Source organism: Eumetopias jubatus, unplaced genomic scaffold (assembly GCF_037043125.1).
Source record: "Eumetopias jubatus isolate StellerSeaLion01/CBP00866 unplaced genomic scaffold, mEumJub1_p1.0 scaffold_7, whole genome shotgun sequence".
In the NCBI taxonomy this organism is placed as follows: Eukaryota; Metazoa; Chordata; class Mammalia; order Carnivora; family Otariidae; genus Eumetopias; species Eumetopias jubatus.
In genome coordinates, this window is record NW_028274813.1 from 25,425,331 (window position 1) to 25,450,223 (window position 24,893).

Below are 24,893 nucleotides of genomic sequence, written 5' to 3' on the forward strand. Positions count from 1 at the left end.
AGTGTCTTAGGGAATCCACATTGGTATTAACCTGCTCCAACTCATTTTCTTGCAACACTGAAGCTACAGTTAGATTCCTGGAAAGGAGAGTCTGGTTGACGGAGTTGGGGTTCTGGGCCCACCCCTCGGCTGGAAGAGGGCAGGGCAACTTCATGAGCTGCCCCCAAAAGACCTCAGGCAGTAGGGGCAGGGGACTGCCCTAAATGAAAACGGCATTGTTAGTAAAAGAGGGGCATGGAGGGGCATGGCTACAGGTACGTTTGTGAAAGGCAGACACTCTATGTCTGCACTGTCCAATAAGGTGGCCCGAAGTCACACATGGCTATGTGATTCACATGACAGAAAACTAAAAATCCAGTTCTCTGTCACACGAGCCACATTTCAAGGGCTCAAGAACCACATGTGGCTTATAGCTACTGGGTTGAACAGCACAGATTATAGAACATTTCCATCACTGCAGAAATTTCTATTGGATAGCACCGCTCCAGGATTCTTAATTTGCAATCTAACTGTTTGTTCTTTTACCTCATACATCGTGAATAGGGAAATAGCAAAAAACCTGAGTCAAAATCTTCACGAACTTATTCATCAAGCATACATGAAGTGTCTAGTTTTGAATCATACATTGTTGTAGGCACCAGGATGCTGAGAGGGACTTCAGAGCGAGCCTGTCCAGTGGATCTCATGTTAGAATTATTAGAAAGCTATTAGAAGTACTGCTATCCAAGCTCCACCTAGCAAAGACCCTGGTGAAAGTGGTTTGGGATGGGGCTGGCAGACCCTTAGGGTGGAAAACCTCCCCAGGTGATGTTAATGTGTTGCTGTGCTGGAGAACCATGACAGTCTGGTCTGGCTAGGGAAGTGATTTGCTTCAGACAACCTGAAAACCTGAATATCTCTGTGTGTGTGTGTGTGTGTGTGTGTGTGTGTGTGTGTGTGTGTGTGTGTGTGTGTGTGTCTGACCTCAGGGTCCTTATGGTAATATCAGAACTCTCCACGGATGTGGCATCTATCTGATCAAATGCAAAATTCTTAGGGAAGAACAAGTCAACTCTTCCTTAACCCAAAGAGAATCCAATCCAAAACCGAAAGAACTTTTGGTTTTAAATCACTTCTTTCTCAAACTGTTTGCATGTTTTGTGCCTGGGCCTGCCTTATTCAGCAAGCCAGGGAAATCCTTATAAAAAGACTGCCTGTTCTGAGTACCTAGTGTAGGTCAGGCACTTGCTATGCAGCGTCATTTAATCCTCAGGACACTGTTCAAAGTGAGTTTTGCTGACACCAGTTTATAGAGAAGCAAACTGAGATGCAAGGAGGATAAGGATTAAAACTTGTCCAAGTTGGTACAGCTGGGATTCCAACTCCAGATTTCTGACTCTTTCCCCTTCGCCACCCAGCACCTATCCATAGTCAAGAGTGCAGGGCAGCCAGCAGACAGGGGCATGGTGCTCGATTTGTGGAGGGAAGAAGGCTCTGTGGAGGTGACAGGCAGTCCTTAGTGTGTCAGGGATCACCCTGGAGCTGATGTGAGTTCAGTGAGAGGACTGGGGGCCTGGAGGGAAGAGGGATTCAGGGATAAAACAGATGAAGGGATTGGGAGTGGAGTTCTCCTTTTACGAAATGGTTGTGTCTGGATTCCTTACCAAGGGATTTGGAGGAAGCAGCTAAGAACAGTGTTGTACCTGGAACAGTGAGCTCTTAGATACCTAGCAATTATGATTATGCTTGGTAGAAGCATTATCTATTCTTGGCCTAGATCCCTGTGGGCTTGCAGAATGTCTGTGTCGCCATGTATCTTTGCAATCTGAGTCCCTGCCTGATACTTCCTGGGCAGCCTGGCCTGGCCTCGGGGCGCTGTGAAGGGACAGGGCTCATTGTGTCCATTCCAAACAACTTGAACAGTGGGGGAGATATGTGTCCCCTGCCATTCTCTGTGGGCCACCTCGTACAGTAATAGGAGATCCCGACCTTGGAGAACAGAAGGGCTGCCCTTGGACTGCATCAGGGCTTGTCTGTATGGCATTCAGCAGGTCTCTGTGGGAGCCAAGCCACGACTGGCCATAGAAAGAGCATAGGCTATCAGAGCCAGAAAGAACCGTAGAGAGCTTTGCAGGTTTCATTTCACAGATGGGAAACTGAGGCTCAGTGAACTAACAGGACTTCCTTTGAATTACAGCCTGTTAGAGACAGGGATCAGACTTGCAGTCAGGTCTCCCTCCTGGCCCAGTAGGCCTTCCCTGATGTCTTCATCAGCAGGAGAAAAGGGGTAGTAGATGAGCCTTGGAAAGCTTTGCAGTGGCAAGAGGTAGAGATGGTTTGTTCACATTTGCTCCCGGGTGTAGCCGAGCTATGTCAGCCGTTGGGTGTGGACTGAGTATGTGTTTAGGAAGTCTCCATTCAATCTGAAGGACTGGAGGATGACCACTCTCATTTTCCAGGCAGATCACACTTCTCCAGGCTTGCATCCCTCCTGTTAGGAAACTGGCATTTCCTTTGACTTTCTTCTGCCTCCACTAGAGCAGATGTTTGGCTGGTGGTGGGTTATTGAGTTGCTCAGCCAGGAATGGCCCCAAGCAGTGGCCAAGACTCTGGCAGTCCCAGAAAGAATGGAAAGACCAGTGTCAGTCTCCCTGCTCACTGGAAGGGCCTGGGACTTGGTGACAGGAAGACACAGGGGCAGGGATGTTGGTGTATCCTGAAGACTAAATCAAAACCATTTAAATCTGTGGGGCCATGTATAGGTCCCCGAGATGGGCTGGGTTTATTTCTTAATCCTTGGCTTCCAGGGAACACTTCACTTTAGTTCAACAATTTCCGAGCGCCTACTATGTGCATGGCATAGCCTAAGTTGCAGACGTATGCAGGACATTACTTGACCTTCTGGGTTGTATCTAGTGAAACGCGTCCCGATAACTTGGTGGGAACTTGCCATGTGCCAGGGGTTCTGCACAACATTCTATGTAACCCTGCCCTTAAGCTTGTAAATTAGGATTCTAATTCTCCATTTTTCAAATGAGGAAATGGTCTCAGAGAAGCTAAATGACTGTTTCTGGGTTTTAGCCAGCGGGTGGCTGAGTCAGGACCCGGGCCCTTCCGGCTGTACCAGGACGCCACTAGCTAACTAGCATATCTAGGAGAGTCAGGCCAATACCCCAACACAAGCTCAAACAAGGTGTTTGCAGATCATGGAGAAGGGAGAGCTTCCTTTTAATCTTGGCAACAGCGTTTGGCTTTAGGCACTGTTGATACTTGGGGCTGCATGATCCTGTGTTGTGGGGAGCACCCTGTGCCTGGCAGGAGGCTAGGCAACCTCCAGGGTCTCTACCCACGAGATGCTGGTAGCATTCCCCCATTGTGACTCCTGGCATAAAATCACAGGTGGTAGGAAAGAAATGGTCTTCCACTGGGGCCTGTGAGAATCCTGTAAATAAGACAAGGATTTGGGCAATTGAAGACAGGAGGAAAACGGTCACTTGCTTACTGTTTTTCCATGGACAAAGAGTTTCCACTTTGGTCTTCCCCCTGGCCCCATGACGTGCTTGTGTCAGCACACAAAACAAACAGCCACATCAAGTCACCATGGGACCGCAGTGCACGAAGGGGCCCTGCATAGATTGCAGGCGTCCTCGGGAGCCAGGTCCTTCCTGGCCTCTGTTCGTTCAGCCTGCAGTTAATGCCTCATTTCCATCTTCTGGCCCCTAATTCCCTTTCCAGGGGGGCTCTTAGAGAATCTGTTCACCATCGCCACCACCAAGCACATTCCTCCAGCACTCATTTGGAGTGTGGCTGTGTTAAGGGCTTTATAATGGTTAACTCATTTAGCCCTCACAGCACCCCAAGAGGAAGGGGTTCTTACTATCCCCATTCCATGGTGGTGGGGAGGGAGATGGCAGCCAGCCAGAAGAGGGGGAAGCAACATGCCCAAGTTCATGCCTATGCAAAGTGGCAGAGGCAGGATTTGAACCCAGGCCTTGCTGATTCGCCTCTCTTAACCTCAGTATGCTACTGTCTCTTAAGAGTGTCCTTCCCTCATTTGGCAGCCCACTGGGCTTTATGCACCCCTCAGATGAGTTCCCAGGAGAACCACAGGAGCAGCCTGCCCCAGCAGGCTTGTTGGTGGTCGGGGTGGCGGATGGTGAGGGTTGTGAAGGCTGTGGGAGGGAAGACAGTGTTTCTGGTGGTGCTGGTGGATCCTCCCCCAGTAAAGGGCAATTATCGGGGCTGCATGGTGCATGGCTATCAGGAGAGCTTCCTGTGAGCGGGGCAGAGCCCCCAGTCAGGCTGCAAGACAAATGGGTGACATATGGACTCCAGATCAGCACACAATGGGCTCATTACTTTGCATCTGCCAGCAATGAAATAACACTCTATTTTGCAGGAGGCATAGAATAAATAAGCACAATATTTGGGGCTGGGTTCTGAGGTCATTTTATCTGTGTCCTCCCTTCTCTTGGGGGTCATGGTCCCTTTGGCACCATTAGTTCTGAAGCTTGGGCGTTTTAGCTGCCATGGAGTCAGACCAGTGGGCACAAACAGACCCTAGATGAAACTCTTTTTAAAGATATCCTGACATTCATGTTCTTTCTGGTTCACAAAGGACCCTTGTTCCATCCCTTTGTGCTGCAGAGAGAGAGGGATGGGATAGCTGAAGCGTCCCTGGAGATGAGAGAGAAGGGTGACCTGGCTTGCTCTCATCCATCACAGACGGATCACATGAGGAGGTCAGGGTCCAAGGTTTCAACAGAGTCCGGAATAGAGCGGTGTCTTGATAGAATTTGCTGGATGTCCTAAAGCAGTGCTTCTCAAACTTGAACGTGTATCAGAACCAGGGGGCTCCTCGCTGCACAAACGGTTAGACCCACCCCTCAGTTTCCACCAAGGTTGAGCAGGGGATTTGGAGCTCTAACTTCTTAAAAAGCCTTTCAGCCAGTCTTCCTGTTTCTGCCCATCGCCACCCTCACTTCCCAAGGTGCTGGTGCCTCGTGTTTGGGGCAAGCTGCGTTTCTTCTTGGATTTTAGTGATTTTGGTATTTCATTTTCCCTACTAGCGAAGCCATTTGCTAATTGACCATCTATTCTTCTGCTTCCAAAATTTTGTGGATATCATTTCCTCTCCTGTTGCTTTGTCATCATGGGTTTATGATTCCCCCCACCCTTTAAAAATCCACATCCCTTTATTGTCATTTTAGTGTAGTTTCAGAAGGGGATGGAGCACACCACATCCATTATCTTGCCTCCTGAGCCCCCGAACAGCACTCTGGGACGTGCTGTGGCCTGGTTATCATAGTGCCTCTTTTATAAGTGAGGAAACAGACTCAGAATTTACTTGACCAGAATCTCCTTTTGCAGATCTCATTCCATATTCCAGGGTCTTTGCACAAGAAAAATCGTTCTAACATAGTCCGGTTTTCCCAAGTACTTTGGCAGAGTTTCTCTTGTTGGCTCCTCATCCCAATTTGACAGAGCAGGCAAGGCAGGTGTCTGTCTCTGCTTTATGACTGGGAAGACTGATCAGGAAGGGGAAGGGACTTGCCCAGGATAACACAGCTTAATGTGCTTTGAGCCCACTGTTTATAAGTTCACATCCAGGGCCCTTTCTCCTGCAGACTTTGGAATAGCTTTCAAGACATCTCCAGATAATAAAACATCTAATTACTCAACAAATATTTATTGAGTGCCTACTATGTCCCTGAAACCCCACTAGGTTCTGGGCTTATCACAGGGAACAAGATGCCTCCAGTGCCTCCTCCATCCCTGTCGCTCATCTCAGAGGTCGCCTCTAGATTCTTCTGTGCCTGCTTACAGCCTCCCTTTGTCTCTGCCTGGGGTGCCAGGGCGTTAAGACCCTGGTGGGACCTTCGGCTAATGAGGTTGGGAGTGGGTGGGTAAACCCTTGAGCTTCCTTGCCCCTCAGGGGGGTACTTGTGAGGCACATTCTATACAGTCTCTACGAGGGTCCCCCAGGACTGAGCCTCAGTTGCCCATGGTGGTAAGTGTCTCATTAACAAACTATTTATGGTCTTCCTTCTTCGCTGTCACTTCCCCATTTGCTCACCTATGCTTCCTGGGATCACTTCCCCAATAAGCAACCTACTCTCAAATCCTTATCTTGGGATCTCCTTTTGGGGGAACCCCAACTAAGACCCCAGGCTTCTAAAATCCTTTTTTTGTAGCTGATGGTCCTGTTGCCTGCTGTTCCCCATCATCCCTGAGGGCACGTTCACCTTCCCCCCAGGAACGTAAGCTGCAAGAAGACAGGACCTTTTGTTGTGCTGTTCACTGCTGTGTCTCAAATAGTGCCTGGCACGTGGTGGGTGCTCAATAAATATCTGCTGATTCAGCAAGTACCGATTGTTGCTACATTGATCGAGGGGGGATCCAAGAGACTGGAGTGGAATGATGTGGGGGTAAATCACAGCAAAGTCTTTCTCTTTTTTTGTGTTTTATAAACGGTCTTCATGTCCTGGAGGCTTCATTCTGGTTCATTCTGGCCATTTTCTCCTCTAGACTGGTGGAAAGAGGTGAGCACCGGAGCTGTATTGGTGGCAGGCAGGGCCTGGCAGGTGGAGGAGGGTGTCTCTGAGGCTGGGCTCAGAGAAGGGGGTGTGAGTCACTAGTTCAGACTCAGAGGCACTGCCAGTGAGAGCATCAGCATTACCAGGGATTGGCCCCAGGAAGAGGCCAGCCTTGGCCTTTGTCTGTTCTGCAGATGAGAATTTCTTTGAAGATGGGAGGTAGCACCTCAGCTCCCACTGAAGGCTGGTCTAGGCTAATTTTCGGCAATGGTGTCAGGAGCTCATAGATTGAGTGAGATACTGTATGGAGCGTATCCAGTCCCTGAGTTTTGATTGAATGATGTGCTTTTTGAAAAAATACCCTCCCCCCCAGGCCATCTGGTGGCTCTTGGGTAAAATTAAAATTCAGGTTGAGAACTCATTTGTTTTCCCCCTTAAAGTTTATTCCAGGCCGGTAACTCTCCTCTTGGCTTCTGGTATCGCTGTTTTTTGGCCGTTTGGGTTGGATAGCCTCAGCATCTTGGTTAATCAATAGATACTGAGAAAAATGCCTTAAGGAGGTGTGTCGACTAGTTTTCCAAAAGGATGTGTTCAGTAATGTTGGTGGGAAAGAATATCTCAAGTTTGTATAACGTTTTACATTTTGCAAAGTACTTTCCCCAGACATTATTTCCTTTAATTAATATTTTTAGTATTTACACATAAAATCACCTAAAGACATCGCATATCCAGGGCTAGATTTAATGAAACATGTGCAAGACCTCTTCCCTGGAAACGACATATTATTATTGAAAGAAATTAAAAGAAAACCTAAATGCGGGGAGGGCTAGACCATGTTCATAGATCAGAAAACTCAGTACTGCAAAGATGTCCGTTGTCTCCAAATCAGTTTTTTGATTCAGTGTAATCCCAATAAAAATACTAGCAGGTTATATTTTGTGGAAACTGACAAGCTGATTCTAAAATTCATATGGAAATTCAAACAGCTAAGAAGAGTAAAGATAATCTGGAAGAAAATGCTGGAAGATGTATGCTGGAAGAAGCACCGAGTATGACAAAGCTCTAGTACATAGGACAGTGAGGTATTCCTCCTGTGGCCTCACCTTAGGTGTTCCTTGTATGGTTCTGAAGCCTCGGATAGAGACAGTGGGAAGCACAGAGGTGCAGTGTACATCTCTGTTTCTTTCAGTTGTTTAAAGTAGGCTGGAGTAAGTCTTATTGTGGGGTTCATACTGTACAATTAGCCATCATGAGTGACCCAAGGGCCACTGCAGGAGTTTAGGCAATCCATTCTCCACACAGCACCAAAGCACTCCTTTGCTTAAGGCTCTGGGATGGCTTCCCATTGGAGTAAGGACGTATCCCACCTCCCAACCCAGACTTAAATAAAATGGTCCTTCATATCTGGCCCCTGCCTGCCAATCTAACCCGGCCTTCTGCCATACTTAATGACGCTTTTGGATGTCTTCAGTTCGTTAGGACTCATCGACTCTAGACTTGGATTCTGGGCATCAGTCTGCCCATTGTTCTTCTCCCTGATCCTCCCGTTTCCCTGCTTGGCCCACTTCTACTTACCTTCCATGTCTGGGTTTAAACTTTCATTCCTTGGGAAGGCTGGATCCTCAGCTCCTTGGACTGGGTGCCATCCCCTGGCCATACATTCTCAACACACCCATCGCTTCTCCCTTTTCAAGCCACTCTTCACCTTGTTCAGAATCTCTCCTTCTAGCAACATGAGAACAGGGACTGTGTCTGTCTTGCTCACCCTTGTGTTGCCTGCTCTTAGAATAATCCCTGGTACAGAGTAGATGTCTAATCAATATTTATTAAACATGTGAATAAATAAATGAATGTGTAAATTAAAAATCCATACTTGAAAGGCTGACTTTATAAAATCAAATCTATTAAGTTTTGGCAAACTTCGCAGTTTGGCAAAGAGCACCAGTTTATGATAACCAGTGCCATGGATGGAGGCTGTAGAAGGTTAGTGCCATTGCCTATTTACCAAGCCTGCCCTCCTTGTCTAAATGCTTCTCAGAGTGGGCCAGAGAGCGTGGCTGGAACATGGCCAACCATCTGTGCTCCTGGAGAAATAAAGCCAGTGTGGGTTGGTGGAGTCCTCTCTGGGTGAAAAGGACAAGGCATGAACCCATTCTCTTTGGTAAGCCAGAGAGTTACTTTGTCCTGAAAACTAGAGGTTTTGTCTTCTTGGTTGGTTCTGGCAGGAAATCTTTGGATGGGCTAGATCAGCAATGCTGCAGATGCCAGGCTGTATCCAGTGGGGATGTTTTAAAGTCCCTGGAGGGTGTTGCCCCCAGAAGCTGTATCCACTCTTAGTATTGTGTGTAAGCAGTGCATAAAATGGGCCATTTCTTTAGTTTACCAATCTCTTGTTCAAATGGTTTTTCGTTACAGTAATAGAATAAATCTTAGGGTATTGAAAATTTAGAAAGCACAGATAAGCAAAAAGGAAATAAAAATCAAGTAATTCCATTACTCAGAAATGAGGACCAAGTCATCTGATAGCTCCTGGAGGCACAGAGCCTGGCGCCCATGAATATTTTCATTTTAATTTCTCCTAAAATGAGAAGAAAAAAATAAATAATAATGAACATTTAACAATGAATCCGGCCTGGGTTGTATTATCTTTATACCAATGCCACTATGAAATATAATTTTTAACATTTTTTATGGGGGAAGGGGTCCATGAAGACAAAAGTGCCCACGGCCCATAAAAATCATAAAGCAACCCTGGCAGAAATAACCACTTTTAATAGTTTGTTGTATATCTTCCCAGTGTTCCCGTATCCTGTACATGCAACACACATCTATGCATATACATATTTGTGTCATTATTACAAAATTGTGAGCATATTTGCTCATTTTTTTAACAATACATTGCTCATGTTTTTCTGTGTTATCAGATATTCTTCTCTAGTACTCTTCAGTGTTTTATTTTTAATTATAAAAGTAGCACCTATAGGGTGCAGTCCATTGAGCAGCTGACTCTTGGTTTCAGCTCAGGTCACAATCTCAGGGTCTTGGGATCGAGCCCACGTGGGGCTCTGCGCTCAGCAAGGAATCTGCTTCAGATTCTCTCTCCCTCTCCCTCCCCCTCTACCCCTCCCGCTCGTGCCCTTTCTCTCTCCAATGAATAAATAAATAAATCTTTTGAAAAAAAGCACCCATAACAACATTCTTAATGCCTGTATAGTGTTCCAAAGAGTGGATATATTGTAATATATTTAACTAATCTTTTTTGCTGTTTTTAGGGTTTTGGTATTGTAACAGTAAGATGAACATTATTTTAGCAAAATCATTGCATTCATCTGTGAGTCTTTCATTGGAATAAATCCATAGATAATTTTGAAACTTGATACATTAGGCATAACTTAACAGTGAAAGAGTAGCAATGCAATATGCGTCATTTATGATGCCTATAACATGTCCTGGCGCCTTCTCTTACCATCAGCAACACTGTAGTGGCCTCTCCTTGGTTTAGGGTGAATATCTCAGAGTGCATGAGCACTGGTAGTCTTAGAAACCATCATGTCCTCAGGTCCTGTCTCTGTGTACGAGACCTCTGTGGAAGCTCAATAACTACTTGTCAGATGAACAAATGGATGAATGTATAGTTGGTGTGAATGTTAGTCCACAAACTCAGATGTTCAAGACTATTACATTTCTTTGTATTCTTTAAATCAACTTGGGTTTATCTCGCCTGTTGAATTGATGGGAAGTTATGTTTCAATGGTTATTGGCTCTTCCCCACAGCACTCTGCCTTCTCCAGGTTATACAAAGATCTTAAAACCTTAAGCATTAAAGCCTCATCTGAAATATTCTGCCAGCCTCAATCCCACTGACCACTCTGAGACCCCTGTGTCTCAGTTCCATGTTCCCTTTAGGCCCCTGCCCCTATGCCACATTCGGGGCCAGCACTCTTGAGAAGATTTGAAGCTTTGGTGCCTGGGGCTCAGCTCACTTAGGTGCACCAGACAGCCAACTGTTGCTTCAGATCTTGTCAGAAAGAGGTGCATGGCTCCCCATCGCAGGCTAGGGGATTCTCTTCTGCCCTTTGCTATTCTCGCTCCCCACCTGATGTAGCACACCGCTCTTCACTACATTCCCTTACTTCTTGCCCCACCCCCGTGCCCCACCCCCAAAATAGTGAAGGAGGCATTGACTACAAGTTCTTGTGCCTTCTGCTTTGCAAAATCCGGAAGCTAAGCAGTTCCAAAGGGCCTGGCTATCTGCTTGAAAGCAGAGGAGAGCAAACCCAAGTTAATCTCGAATGACTCTGCTGTCGATGGACTCATGAAGGCATGTTGTATTCAGGTTTGAGTTAGTGGGAGTGAGACTCTTGGAAATGGTTTGGTTTTGAGAGGAAGCCAGTGTTTTCCTGAAGCCTTTGTTTTGGCGGTGCCTGACCTGCATCTGCATTTCTTGCAGTTTCTTACAAAGAAACTTCCCTTTGAGAGTTAAAATGTATCAATTGAAGTTATTTTCCACCCCAGGGAAATGTTTGAAAGTCAGCCTTTGTTAGCCTAAAGAACATTGTTTCATCAGCAGTGGTTGCAATAGTAATTTCCTTTGGGAAGCCTTAGCTATTGAAGCCAACTTTGATGTTGGAAGCAAATGTTTGGGCTCTAAAGATGGCATCCAAGGGTTACAACTTCTTCTGGCTCCTTAGCCATTTTACTGTAGTGTGATGATAGTACATTTCTTCAGGTTTAAACAAGGAGAGCTGCTTTGGCTGGCCGGGGCCATGTTAAGAGGCAGTATATAGTTCAGTGAGAGGAGCAGGTCCCTTACAGGGGGCTGCCTATGTTTGCGTTCCTCACTTGGCCCCTTCCAAGCTGAAATCTTCAGCAAACTACGTTAACTGTTCTGAATCTCAGTTTCTGCCTCTATAAAACTAGCAATGATAGTATTTACTTCCTTTGATTGCTACAATGATTGAAGAATTAATGTAATAAACAGCACTTAGAGAAATCCAGTAAGGGTCATTGCTCAGTTAATAGTATTGTATCCATGTAAATTTCTTGGTTTTGATCATTGTACCATGATTATGTAGGATGTTATTGAAGGCAAAGTGTACATAGGAATTCTATGGTATTTCTCTGTGAGTCTAAAGTATTTCAAAATATCAAGTTAGGAAAAAGCACTTAGAGGAACTATATTTGATGGTGTCATTCCTCGAGTAAGTTATGTCTTTGACCAGAGACTATGAGCTCTCAAGTTAGGGATCATGACTCTTTTTCTTCCCTAGCATAGTGCCTGGCACACAGTAGGCCTTTAATAAATATTTGTTGACTGAATGAATAAAGAAGAAGTTGAGATGCCAAGGGTACTGGCCAACCGGTGCCAAAGCGACCAAACAGAGATCGAGCCCAGTTCCCACATTTGAGGGTGGGAGGAAAGAAGTGAGAGGGCCATGCGTCAATCTTTAGTACACCCTTCACCACAGAGGCGTGCCCATGCATGCGCACACTCACACAAACACACCCGCCCCTGTGTGCATGGGGGAGATGGTCTGAGGCCAATGCCTAGGTTGGTATGTGGAGCGATGGCCACAGGAACAGGATGACAGGATGGTTCCTAACGTCAAGTAATTTAGAAGAAGCAGTTCAGAGCCAGAGGTTACCCCAAGGGTGGGATGAATCAATATTATCTGGATCTTGGGCGGCTCAGTGAACCCAACCAACGGTTTTAGTAAATAAACGTAGAGCGTGTAGTAGGGGGAGCATAACTTTACCTCTACTTTCTTAGGGTTTCTGGCTGCTCCTAAGAATTAAATTGACATAAAACAGATTAATAGGAGAGAAGCATACAGAGTTTTGCATGTATGTGGGAGCCCCCAGAGGAAAATGAAGACCCAAAGGGCAGATTGGACCTAGTGCTTATATGCTAGATTGAACAAAGACTAGCAATTGTGGAAAAGTACCTAAAATACACGGGGACACTAGAGGAAGATAAGTTATTTTAAAAAGGTCCGTTTGTACAGATTTCTTTCTGCCTCCATCCCTGTCTCTGGGGATGATAATGTTTCTTTCCTCCTGGGGTAGGGAGGGCATCTTTCACATTAAAGACTTAACTTCTGCTTCCAGGAAAAGAGGAGGTCAGAATGACCTTTTTGCATCTGCTGTTCTTAAGGTGTCTTTAGCTCAAAATAGTCCTTACACCAACGTGGCATATTTTGGGGTGATGTATTCTGCCAGCCTTCACCATCTTCTTCTGTACTCAAATGTTAAATGTAATCTTGATTTTTTTTTAAAATTTTATTTATTTGTTTGACAGAGAGAGACACAGCGAGAGAGGGAACACAAGCAGGGGGAGGGGCAGAGGGAGAAGCAGGCTTCCCACGGAGCAGGGAGCCTGATGCGGGGCTCGGTCCCAGGAACCTGGGATCATGACCCGAGCTGAAGGCAGACGCTTAACGACTGAGCCACCCAGGCGCCCCTAATCTTGATTGTTTTAATGCTGTTCTAATCTAAAGGGTGCTGGAAAGCTACCTATTTTGCTAGAATATACTGGGAAACTGGGAAAGAGGGTCAAACTCGGGAAGTAAACTATGTTGCTGGGAGCATCAGAATCACATCAAGTAAGCGATGAGCTGATCAGAGTATCATAGAGTTTAATAAGCTGGTAACACTAGGATTTGGAAGTATTCCGGAAATTGAGAGATCCTCTGATGTATTTATGCCTCTAAGAAACACAAAAGTCTTTATTGTGAATTAGGTTCTATATTATAGACAGAGTATTTCAATAAAGACTTTGCAAACAATTCTTAGGCAAACCTTAAAAGGCCTGGGGCACCTGGGTGGGTCAGTCTGCCTTCAGCTCCCGTCATGATCCCCAGGTCCTGGGGTCCACACTGGGCTCTCTGCTCAGCAGGGAGCCTGCTTCTCCCTCTGCCTGCCGCTCCCCCTGCTTGTGTGCACTCTTTCTCCCTCTGTCAAATAAATTAATTAAAAAAAATCTTTAAAAAAGCCCAAAACTTAAAAGGCCTGAAAGCATTTCCTGGAAGCTGTTCACAATGCCTGAATTACATTCTGTCCATACCAGATATAATACAAAAATTTTTGCGTAGAGTTTTTTTTTTTTTTTTTATAAAAGGCAAGTACTTAGAGTTCAGTTTCACTTCAATATATATCATATCATTGGGAAGGGTGGGTTACATGACAAATATTGTACAGCCCACAGAAATGGGTGGGGCCATTTCACCTGTTTATGTCTTAGTTCCCCACGTGCTCCGTTAGATATATAGTCTTCCCAATCTGTTGCCTTTCGAGACATTCTTAGTGGAGTTGTTAAAAAAGAAATCTGTGTTCATTGCACCAAATACAAAAGGTACAGAAAAATGTAAAGAAAATAAAAATCAATAATAATTCCACCATATAGCAATAATCACTGCTGACAGCTTCACACATAACCTAGACTCAGGGATGCTTTTCTGCACAAGACAGGATTCATGTCATATCAAGATAATAACTTGTTTTTTTCTGATTATCACCTAGAGAATTCCTTCATTAAGTGTAGTGTCATCTTTAATGACTTCACAATATATATATATATATATATATATATATATATACACACATGTACGGGTTATAATGTCAACCCCTATTGTGGAATGTTTGGGGTATGTCTGCATTTTCTCTATCATGTGTTATAATTTGGTAGATATCTTTGGATTTTCTGAGGAAAAATTCCTAGGAGTGGAGTTGCTGTTAGTTTTAGTTTAAAACTTGATTATATTCTAAGTTGTTTAATTTTAACGGACATTGAGCACATGTATATATGGCTAGTTTCCCCATCTTGACTATAAACTTCTAGAATAGAAGGATGAAATCTAGGCCTAGATGTCTCTGTATCCTTTACAAATTCCAGCATTGCGGGGGTGGGGGATATTAGAAATGCTTTGGGCTGCAAGTTGTAGAACACCTACAAAAGAGTAACTTGTATCAAAAAGCCACTTAATGATCTCACCTCATGAAGAAGTCTGGGTGTAGACAGTTTGGGGATTGGTGGAAGAGCTCAGCGATGTCACCCAGGGCCTGGGCTCCCCTCCTTCCATCGTCAGCACGCTTCCTGTCCTCAGGCTTGCCACCTCATGGTGGGGGATGACCGCCTCAGTAACAGGCGTGGTGTCTTCCCACTCTGCATCCAGACGGGAAAACATTTCCTAAAAGCCACTTGGGAGAATTGTGCTTCTCTTTTGGTGGCCAGAACTGAGTCACAAGGCTGTTTCCAGCTGCAAAGAAGGCTGGGAAGGCAATTCTTTGGCATTTTGTCCCCTCCCTTGAGAAGCAAACTCATGGGAGGAGGGAGTCAGGGCCGGTTACCAACAAATGGGGGTACAGTGCCAGGACTCAAAATATTCCCTGAGTTGGGATCCAGATTGTCTCCTTCCTCACCTCCTTGTGGGCTCTCATGAAGGAAAATGAGTTCTTGGGGTGTGACGGTAGCTGGGGGACCCTCTAGGACAAAGTGGCTGTGAAGGACAAAGGCTCTCTGTGATCATATTTGAGTCAGGTTTCTCTGAGCACTCTTCTTGACCTGGCCTTGACCTTGGTCCTATCCTTGCTGGGCCTGGCCTTGACCTTGGTCCTATCCTTGCTGGGCCTGCAGAGCCCAGTTACAGAAGAAGGAACCCTGCCAGATCAGTTTAGAGAGAATCCCCCCACCCTTGAGGTTCGATCACCCTGGTTGCCTTCAGCAAGGCTCCTATGAAGTGGGTTGAGCAAGAACACCCTGGCCTTGAGGTCTCCTCCTAGAAATGTCCACCCTCCAACCTGCTCCTTGGCTATAAATCCCCACCTGTTCTTGTTGAGTTTGGAGCTGAGTCCCATCTCTCTCCCCTGTTGTAACAGTCTTGATACCTATTGCAGTAATCTCAAATAAAATCTTCCTTACCATTTGAACAAGTGTCAGAATAATTTTTTCTGGAGCAGTTACAGTGCCATGACTTCCTTCCTGAACATTTTGGTGGGGCCTTCCTTGTTCCTGTGGGTGTCCTCCAGGGTCTGAGGCCTGGGGCCATGGCAGGGCCGCTCAGGGATTGAGGGAGACTTGGGGTCACCTCTGTTTTTAAAGGTCCCCTGTAAATTAAAAAACAAAGAGCAGAACCCAAACAGCATTATAAAATTCGTGATTTATTTTAAATATTTGCCTTCCACAGATTAGCCCATTAAAACTGGCTACAGTCGTCAGTGAAGTTGTGAATGGTACCAGTTCAAGTGCATTGCGGCTGGAGTCATTCAGGATGGGGACACACTTCAAGTTGAAGGTGGAGCATTGTCTTCAAAACACAGGTCTGTGCTTCTCAGCATTTCTCAGCATTTCATTTGGAGCTCTAAATTTGAGGGGACCCAGCACACAGCCCTCCTGAGCCCCCGTGAGAGGCCCAGCCGGGCAAGAGTTGACCCAAAGCACTGAGGACACAGGTGCCACGAGTTCATAATTAGTTACTCATTATGTTTCCTCTTCTTGGGTTTTCCTTTCCCCACCAGTTTCCACCTCCATTCTCTTAGATCCCTTCTTCCCCTCCCCCCCTTTCCCTTCCTTCCTTCCTCCCTTCCTTCCCTCCTTTGAAAGTCTGGGCAGTGGGAAAGACTGGAGTCTGAGATCTGGCCGGCAGCCAGCAGGGGACAGGGAGCTTCTGTGGGGTCAGACCAGGGTCACATCTGCTGCCCTCCCCCCCCACCCCCGGGGCAGGGCAGTGAGGCTGCCTGTGCTCCCTGCCCCACTCCCTCCAAAAGACCCCCCCCCCTTAGCCCCCTCCATTTGCTGGGAAGATCAGGCTTATTTTAAAAGCAACAAGGGCATCCATCATTCCTGCATCATTTTGCTCAGGACTGCTCTTTGCGGAAGGTTTCCTTACAACCCCAGGGTAGGAAGTCACCCTATGGAGTGGTCACCCACAGTGCTTGGTCGGAAGTTTGATCAGTCTAGGCTGAGAGAGAAGAGACACTATCTTCTTGACCCACTTCTAGGGAGAAAGCCTGGAGCCTCATTAGCTCTGACTGTCTTGCCCCTCTATCTACAGCACCCACTTCCCACTTTTTTTTTTAAGTTCCGGGGTCTTAATGGTGCCAAGACCTACTTATGCCAGGGCATTAGGTCCAGGTAATGGTCCTACAGCTCACTCCTGGGCCGTCCCTCAGTCTTTTCCATGTGGCCCTGGGGAAGTGTGGGGGCTCTCTGCTGCTCTGTGGCATAGGGACACCGAGCCCCTCTCGAGGTCTGTCCACACAGACACTGCCTCTCGGGGGTTTGCCATGGGCGCCCCTGGAGCTTGGCCCTTCGGGACCCATGTCGCATTTGTTCTCATCCTCTCCCCTCCAACACCCGTCCAGAGAAAAACCCGTCCTCGATGTTTTGGTTGTCACCTGCAGGTTTCTGTGTTCTTCCCAAGTGTTGAGACGTCAGAGGTCGGAAACTGGGAGTTCTCGGACTGGTCTCAGCTTTCTGCCCTTTCATTGCTTTCTGGAGGAAAGAATGTGGAGCTCAGGATCTGCTTCACAAGGGCGGGTAGCAAAGGGGGCAGATATCTGAAACTGTGACCCAGACTCTGAGCACTTGTCCCAAGGCACAGAGCCCAGCATGCAGGAAATGGTTGTTCAAAGTGAATGAGCAAGGGAGAGAAGGTGCTGGGCCCTGGCCTAGAGCCACCGGACTTGGATTCAGACCCTGTCCAGGCTGACCGCCTCTGTGTGTCCCAGCGACCTCATCCCTAAGGGAGGGAAAGGATTAGATCATCTCCTGAGCTCCGGCCAGCTCCCAAACTCTAGATTGTGTATCCACATAGGAAAAAGAAAAAGAGTATTTATGCCACCATCCCACGGAACTGGAGCAGGAAGGAAACCTTCCCGAATAATTCAGGCTCACATACACAGTTGCCTCCAAATGTTTTTCCCTGCTGTTGAATGCCGTCTCTTCTACATCACAAACAGTGGGATGAGAAGGCAGAACTGAGCCTATTGCTCACTGTGGTAAGGGAGAGCACCACTCCACAGGGCCTCAGTGTGGCTCACAGGGGAGGGCAGAGTTGGGGTATCTATTGAGACTTTGAAGCCTGGTTTCAGGTGGCTCTTTCAAGGTGGATGCGACATGTTTGATTAAGAGTGGTAAGGATCATGATATAATGAACAGTTGGGTTGGTGGACACAGCAGAGTGTGGATTTCCAGCCTAGGGGTTCAAAGAGTCTTGTGGTGTAAACTGTCTTTTGATGCTTCCTATGAGAGAGATGATCAATCTTTCAGGAAGTTTCTGGAATGAACTGTAAAGTCATTTGCAACTTTTGTCTTCCTGGGCAAGAATCTTCTGGAGTAATAGCAAAGTTATTTTGATAAAGACAAGGGAATAGTAAGGTCGTGTTAATATAGAGCTGTGAGTGGTTTGACTCTCACCCAAAACCACCTTTGTTGGCTGTCTGAATGACAGGGATGTGCCCTCCACCGTGCTGGACCCTGGAGGCCGCCACCATGTATGACTGGGTCCATTCTCTCTTACTTTCTTGCGTCCAGTTGGCCCAGGCCAATAGGGAGAGGGGATGATAGTGAGGTCAGAACACTCATTTCTGTTCTCTCCTTGTTGGATTAGTTGTTTCCTCTTATTTGAGCTCCCAGCTCCCATCAGGCGGCCTTCTCAGTCCCCCACCCTGTTGAGTTGGTGTAACTGCTCCCCCTGCCGGCCCTCTCCGACGGGCAGGAGCCAGGTTACTATTAACCCTATTGTTTTGCCTCTTATTTCTTATTCCTAAGGCTCATATGTTACTTTTCTGAGGGCACTTCTACAACACTTTATGTTTTTAATTATTATTATTTTTTTATTAATTATAATGTATTATTTGTTTCAGGGGTACGAGTCTGTGATTCATTGGTCTTACACAACACACAGCGCTCCCCACAACACATACCCTCCCCAGTGTCCATCACCCAGCCACCCCAAGATTTACTTATTTGAGAGAGAGAGAGAGAGAGAGCGAGCAGGGGTTGGGGGGAGAGGCAGAAGGAGAGGGAGAGAGAATCTTAAGCGGGCTTCTTGCTGAGCGTGGAGCCTAACAAGGGGCTCAATCTCACAACACGGAGATCACAACCTGAGCCGAAACCAAGAGTCAGACACTTAATGGACTGTGCCACCAGGCACCCCAACACAACACTTTGTTTTTTAATTAATTAATTATTTATCTATTTTTTACAATTTAAATTCAGTTTAATTAACAGAGTGTATTATTAGTTTCAGAGGTAGAGCTCAGTGATTCATCAGTCTTATATAACACCAAGTGCTCATTACATCAAGTGCCCTCCTTATTGCCCATCAGGCAGTTACCCATCCCCCCACACAACTCCCCTCCAGCAACCCTCAGCTTGTTTCCTAGAGTTAAGAGTCTCTAATGGTTTGTCTCTCTCTGATTTCATCTTATTTTATTTTTCCTTCCCTTCTGCTATATTCATCTGTTTTGTTTCTTAAATTCTACATACAAGTGAAATCATATGGTATTTGTCTTTGACATATTTCACTTTGCATAATACCCTCTAGTTCCATCCATGTTGTTGCAAATGGTAAGATTTCATTTTTTATCTTTTAATTTTTTTATTGTTATGTTAACCACCATATATTACATAATTTGTTTTGGTGTAGTGTTCCATGATTCATTGTTTGTTCATAACACCCAGTGCTCCATGCAGAATGTGCCCTCTTTAATACCCATCACCAGGCTAACCCATCCCCCTTCCCTCCTCCCCTCTAGAAACCTCAGTTTGTTTTTCAGAGTCCATCATCTCTCCTGGTTCGTCTCCCCCTCTGACTTACTCCCCTTCATTCTTCCTCTCCTGCTATCTTCTTCTTTTTCTTTTTTCTTAAAATATGTTGCGTTATTTGTTTCAGAAGTACAGATCTGTGATTCAACAGTCTTGCACAATTCACAGCGCTCACCGTAGCACATACCCTCCCCAATGTCTATCACCCAGCCACCCCATCCCTCCCACCCCCGACCACTCCAGCAACCCTCAGTTTGTTCCTGAGATTAAGAATTCCTCATATCAGTGAGGTCATATGATACATGTCTTTCTCTGATCGACTTATTTCACTCAGCATAACACCCTCCAGTTCCATCCACGTCGTTGCAAATGGCAAGATCGCATTCCTTTTGATGGCTGCATAATATTCCATTGTGTATATATACCACATCTTCTTTATCCATTCATCTGTCGATGGACATCTTGGCTCTTTCCACAGTTTGGCTATTGTGGACATTGCTGCTATAAACATTGGGGTGCACGTACCCCTTCGGGTCCCTACATTTGTATCTTTGGGGTAAATACCCAGTAGTGCAATTGCTGGATCGAATGGTAGCTCTAATTTCAACTGTTTGAGGAACCTCCATACTGTTTTCCAGAGGGGTTGCACCAGCTTGCATTCCCACCAACAGTGTAGGAGGGTTCCCCTTTCTCCACATCCCCGCCAACATCTGTCGTTCCCTGACTTGTTAATTTTAGCCATTCTGACGGGTGTGAGGTGGTATCTCATTGAGGTTTTGATTTGGATTTCCCTGATGCCGAGCGATGTTGAGCACTTTTTCATGTGCCTGTTGGCCATTTGGATGTCTTCTTTGGAAAAATGTCTGTTCATGTCTTCTGCCCATTTCTTGATTGGATTATTTGTTCTTTGGGTGTTGAGTTTGATAAGTTCTTTATAGATTTTGGAGACTAGCCCTTTATCTGATATGTCATTTGCAAATATTTTCTCCCATTCTGTCGGTTGTCTTTTGGTTTTGTGGACTGTTTCTTTTGCTGTGCAAAAGCTTTTTATCTTGATGAAATCCCAATAGTTCATTTTTGCCCTGGCTTCCTGTGCCTTTGGTGATGTTTCTAGGAAGAAGTTGCTGCGGCTGAGGTCGAAGAGGTTGCTACCTGTGTTCTCCTTTAGGATTTGGATGGACTCCTGTCTCACGTTTAGGTCTTTCAACCATTTGGAGTCTATTTTTGTGTGTGGTGTAAGGAAGTGGTCCAGTTTCATTCTTCTGCATGTGGCTGTCCAATTTTCCCAACACCATTTGTTGAAGAGACTGTCTTTTTTCCACTGGACATTCTTTCCTGCTTTGTCAAAGATAAGTTGACCATAGAGTTGAGGGTCCATTTCTGGGCTCTCGATTCTGTTCCATGGATCTATGTGTCTGTTTTTGTGCCAGTACCATACTGTCTTGATGATGACAGCTTTGTAATAGAGCTGGAAGTCCGGAATTGTGATGCCGCCAGCTTTGCTTTTCTTTTTCAATATTCCTCTGGCTATTTGGGGTCTCTTCTGGTTCCATACAAATTTTAGGATTATTTGTTCCATTTCTTTGAAAAAAGTGGATGGTATTTTGATGGGGGATTGCATTGAATGTGTAGATTGCTCTAGGTAGCATTGACATCTTCACAATGTTGGTTCTTCCAATCCATGAGCATGGAACGTTTTTCCATTTCTTTGTGTCTTCTTCAATTTCTTTCCTGAGTATTTTATAGTTTTCTGAGTACAGATCCTTTGCCTCTTTGGTTAAATTTATTCCTAGGTATCTTATGGTTTTGGGTGCAATTGTGAATGGGATCGACTCCTTGATTTGTCTCTCTTCTGTCTTGTTGTTGGTGTATAGGAATGCCACTGATTTCTGTGCATTGATTTTATAGCCTGCTACTTGACTGAATTCCTGTGAGTTCTAGCAGTTTTGGGGTGGAGTCTTTTGGGTTTTCCACATAAAGTATCATATCATCTGCAAAGAGTGAGAGTTTGACTTCCTCTTTGCCGATTTGGATGCCTTTGATTTCTTTTTGTTGTCTGATTGCTGTGGCTAGGACTTCTAATACTATGTTGAATAGCAGTGGTGAGAGTGGACATCCCTGCCGCGTTCCTGACCTTAGGGGAAAAGCTCTCAGCTTTTCCCCATTGAGAATGATATTCGCTGTAGGTTTTTCGTAGATGGCTTTTATGATATTGAGGTATGTAACCTCTATCCCTATACTCTGAAGAGTTTTGATCAAGAAAGGATGCTGTACTTTGTCAAATGCTTTTTCTGCATCTATTGAGAGGATCATATGATTCTTGTTCTTTCTTTTGTTAATGTATTGTATCACGTTGATTGATTTGCGGATGTTGAACCAGCCTTGCAGCCCAGGGATAAATCCCACTTGGTCGTGGTGAATAATCCTTTTAATGTACTGTTGGATCCTATTGGCTAGTATTTTGGTGAGAATTTTTGCATCCATGTTCATCAAGGATATTGGTCTGTAATTCTCCTTTTTGATGGGATCTTTGTCTGGTTTTGGGATCAAGGTAATGGTGGCCTCATAAAATGAATTTGGAAGTTTTCCTTCCATTTCTATTTTTTGGAACAGTTTCAGGAGAATAGGTATTAATTCTTCTTTAAATGTCTGATAGAATTCCCCTGGGAAGCCATCTGGCCCTGGGATTTTGTTTCTTGGGAGATTTTTGATGACTGCTTCAATTTCCTTAGTGGTTATAGGTCTGTTCAGGTTTTCTATTTCTTCCTGGTTCAGTTTTGGTAGTTGATACATCTCTAGGAATGCACCCATTTCTTCCAGGTTATCTAATTTGCTGGCATAGAGTTGCTCATAATATGTTCTTATAATTGTTTGTATTTCTTTGGTGTTGGTTGTGATCTCTCCTCTTTCATTTATGATTTTGTTGATTTGGGTCATTTCTCTTTTCTTTTTGATCAGTCTGGCCAGGGGTTTCTCAGTCTTGTTAATTCTTTCAAAGAACCAGCTCCTAGTTTCGTTGATCTGTTCTACTGTTCTTTTGGTTTCTAGTTCATTGATTTCTGCTCTGATCTTTATTATTTCTCTTCTCCTGCTGGGTTTAGGCTTTATTTGCTGTTCTTTCTCCAGCTCCTTTAGGTGTAGGGTTAGATTGTGTATTTGAGACCTTTCTTGTTTCTTGAGAAAGGCTTGTATTGCTATATACTTTCCTCTCAGGACTGCCTTTGCTGTATCCCAAAGATTTTGGACAGTTGTGTTTTCATTTTCATTGGTTTCCATGAATTTTTTTAATTCTTCTTTAATTTCCTGGTTGACCCATTCATTCTTTAGTAGGATGCTCTTTAGCCTCCATGTATTTGAGTTCTTTCCGACTTTCCTCTTGTGATTGAGTTCTAGTTTCAAAGCATTGTGGTCTGAAAATATGCAGGGAATGATCCCAGTCTTTTGGTACCGGTTGAGACCTGATTTGTGACCTAGGATGTGATCAATTCTGGAGAATGTTCCATGGGCACTAGAGAAGAATGTGTATTCCGTTGCTTTGGGATGGAATGCTCTGAATATGTCTGTGAAGTCCATTTGGTCCAGTGTGTCATTTAAAGTCTTTATTTCCTTGTTGATCTTTTGCTTAGATGATCTGTCCATTTCAGTCAGGGGGGTGTTAAAGTCCCCCACTATTATTGTATTGTTGTCAATGTGTTTCTTTGCTTTTGTTATTAATTGCCTTATATAATTGGCTGCTCCCATGTTCGGGGCATAGATATTTACAATTGTTAGATCTTCTTGTTGGATAGACCCTTTAAGTAGGATATAGTGTCCTTCCTCGTCTCTTATTACAGTCTTTGTTTTAAAATCTAGTTTGTCTGATATAAGGATTGCCACCCCAGCTTTCTTTTGGTGTCCATTAGCATGGTAAATGGTTTTCCACCCCCTCACTTTCAATCTGGGGGTGTCTTTGGGTCTAAAATGAGTCTCTTGCAGACAGCATATGGATGGGTCTTGTTTTTTAATCCAATCTGATAGCCTGTGTCTTTTGATTGGGGCATTGAGCCCATTTACATTCAGGGTAACTATTGAAAGGTATGAATTTAGTGCCAGTGTATTGCCTGTAAGGTGACTGTTATTGTATGTTGTCTGTGTTCCTTTCCGATCTTTGCTGCTTTTAGGCTCTCTCTTTGCTTAGAGGACCCCTTTCAATATTTCTTGGAGGGCTAGTTTCGTGTTTGCAAATTCCTTTAGTTTTTGTTTGTTCTGGAAGCTTTTTGTCTCTCCTTCTATTTTCAATGACAGCCTAGCTGGATATAGTATTCTTGGCTGCATATTTTTCTCGTTTAGTGCTCTGAAGATATCTTGCCAGTCCTTTCTGGCCTGCCAGGTCTCTGTGGATAGGTCTGTTGCCAGTCTAATATTTTTACCATTGTAGGTTACATATCTCTTCTCCCAAGCTGCTTTCAGGATTTTCTCTTTGTCTCTGAGACTCGTAAGTTTTACTATTAGATGTCTGGGTGTTGACCTATTTTTATTGATTTTGAGAGGGGTTCTCTGTGCCTCCTGGATTTTGATGCCTGTTTCCTTCCTCACATTAGGGAAGTTCTCTGCTATTATTTGCTCTAATATACCTTCTGCCCCTCTCTCTCTTTCTTCTTCTTCTGGGATCCCAATTATTCTAATGTTGTTCCGTCTTATTGAATCACTTATCTCTCGAATTCTGCCCTCCTGATCCTGTAGTTGTTTCTCCCTCTTTTTCTCAGCCTCTTTACTTTCCATCATTTGGTCTTCTATATCACTGATTCTCTCTTCTGCCTCATTTATCCTAGCAGTTAGTGCCCCCATTTTTGATTGCACCTCATCAATAGCCTTTTTGATTTCGACTTGGTTAGATTTTAGTTCTTTTATTTCTCCAGAAAGGGTTTCTCTAATAACTTCCACGCTTTTTTCAAGCCCAGCTAGTATCTTTAAAGTCATGATTCTGAACTCTAGGTCTGACATTGTACTAATGTCCGTATTGAGTAGGTCCCTGGCTGACGGTACTACCTCTTGTTCTTTTTGCTGAGGTGATTTTTTTCGTCTTGTCATTTTGTCCAGAGGAGAATAGATGAATGAGAGAACAAAATGCTAACAGGTTTACAACGTCCCCAGCAAATATATTGTATACAAATCAGAAAAGACCTGAAACCAGGGGAAAAGAAAGGGAAAGAAAGAAAAAAGAAAGAGAAAAAAAAAAGAAAAAAAAAGAGATAAAAACAAAAACAGAACAATACAAAAAAAGCAGAATGTGATCAAATATGATCAGGCTAGTGCATAGATCAGTGCCACACACTAGATTTTGGGTGTATTTTGGCCTGTTAGAAAAAAGTGCCTCCTAAAATTTTAAAGGAAGAAAGACATATATGTACAAAAATAAGGGTTGATACAATGAAGGGATAGAAGATGACTGTAAAGAGGAAAATTATAAAAGATTTTATAAAAGGACTTGATAAGATAAGAAGTTGTTTGAAAAAAGAAAGAAGATTTAAAAAAAAAAAGAAAGAAAAAAGGGAGAGAATGTGATCAGGCAGGAGACTAGAACAGAATCATACACTAGTGATTTAGGGTATATTTTGATCTGTTAGAAGAAA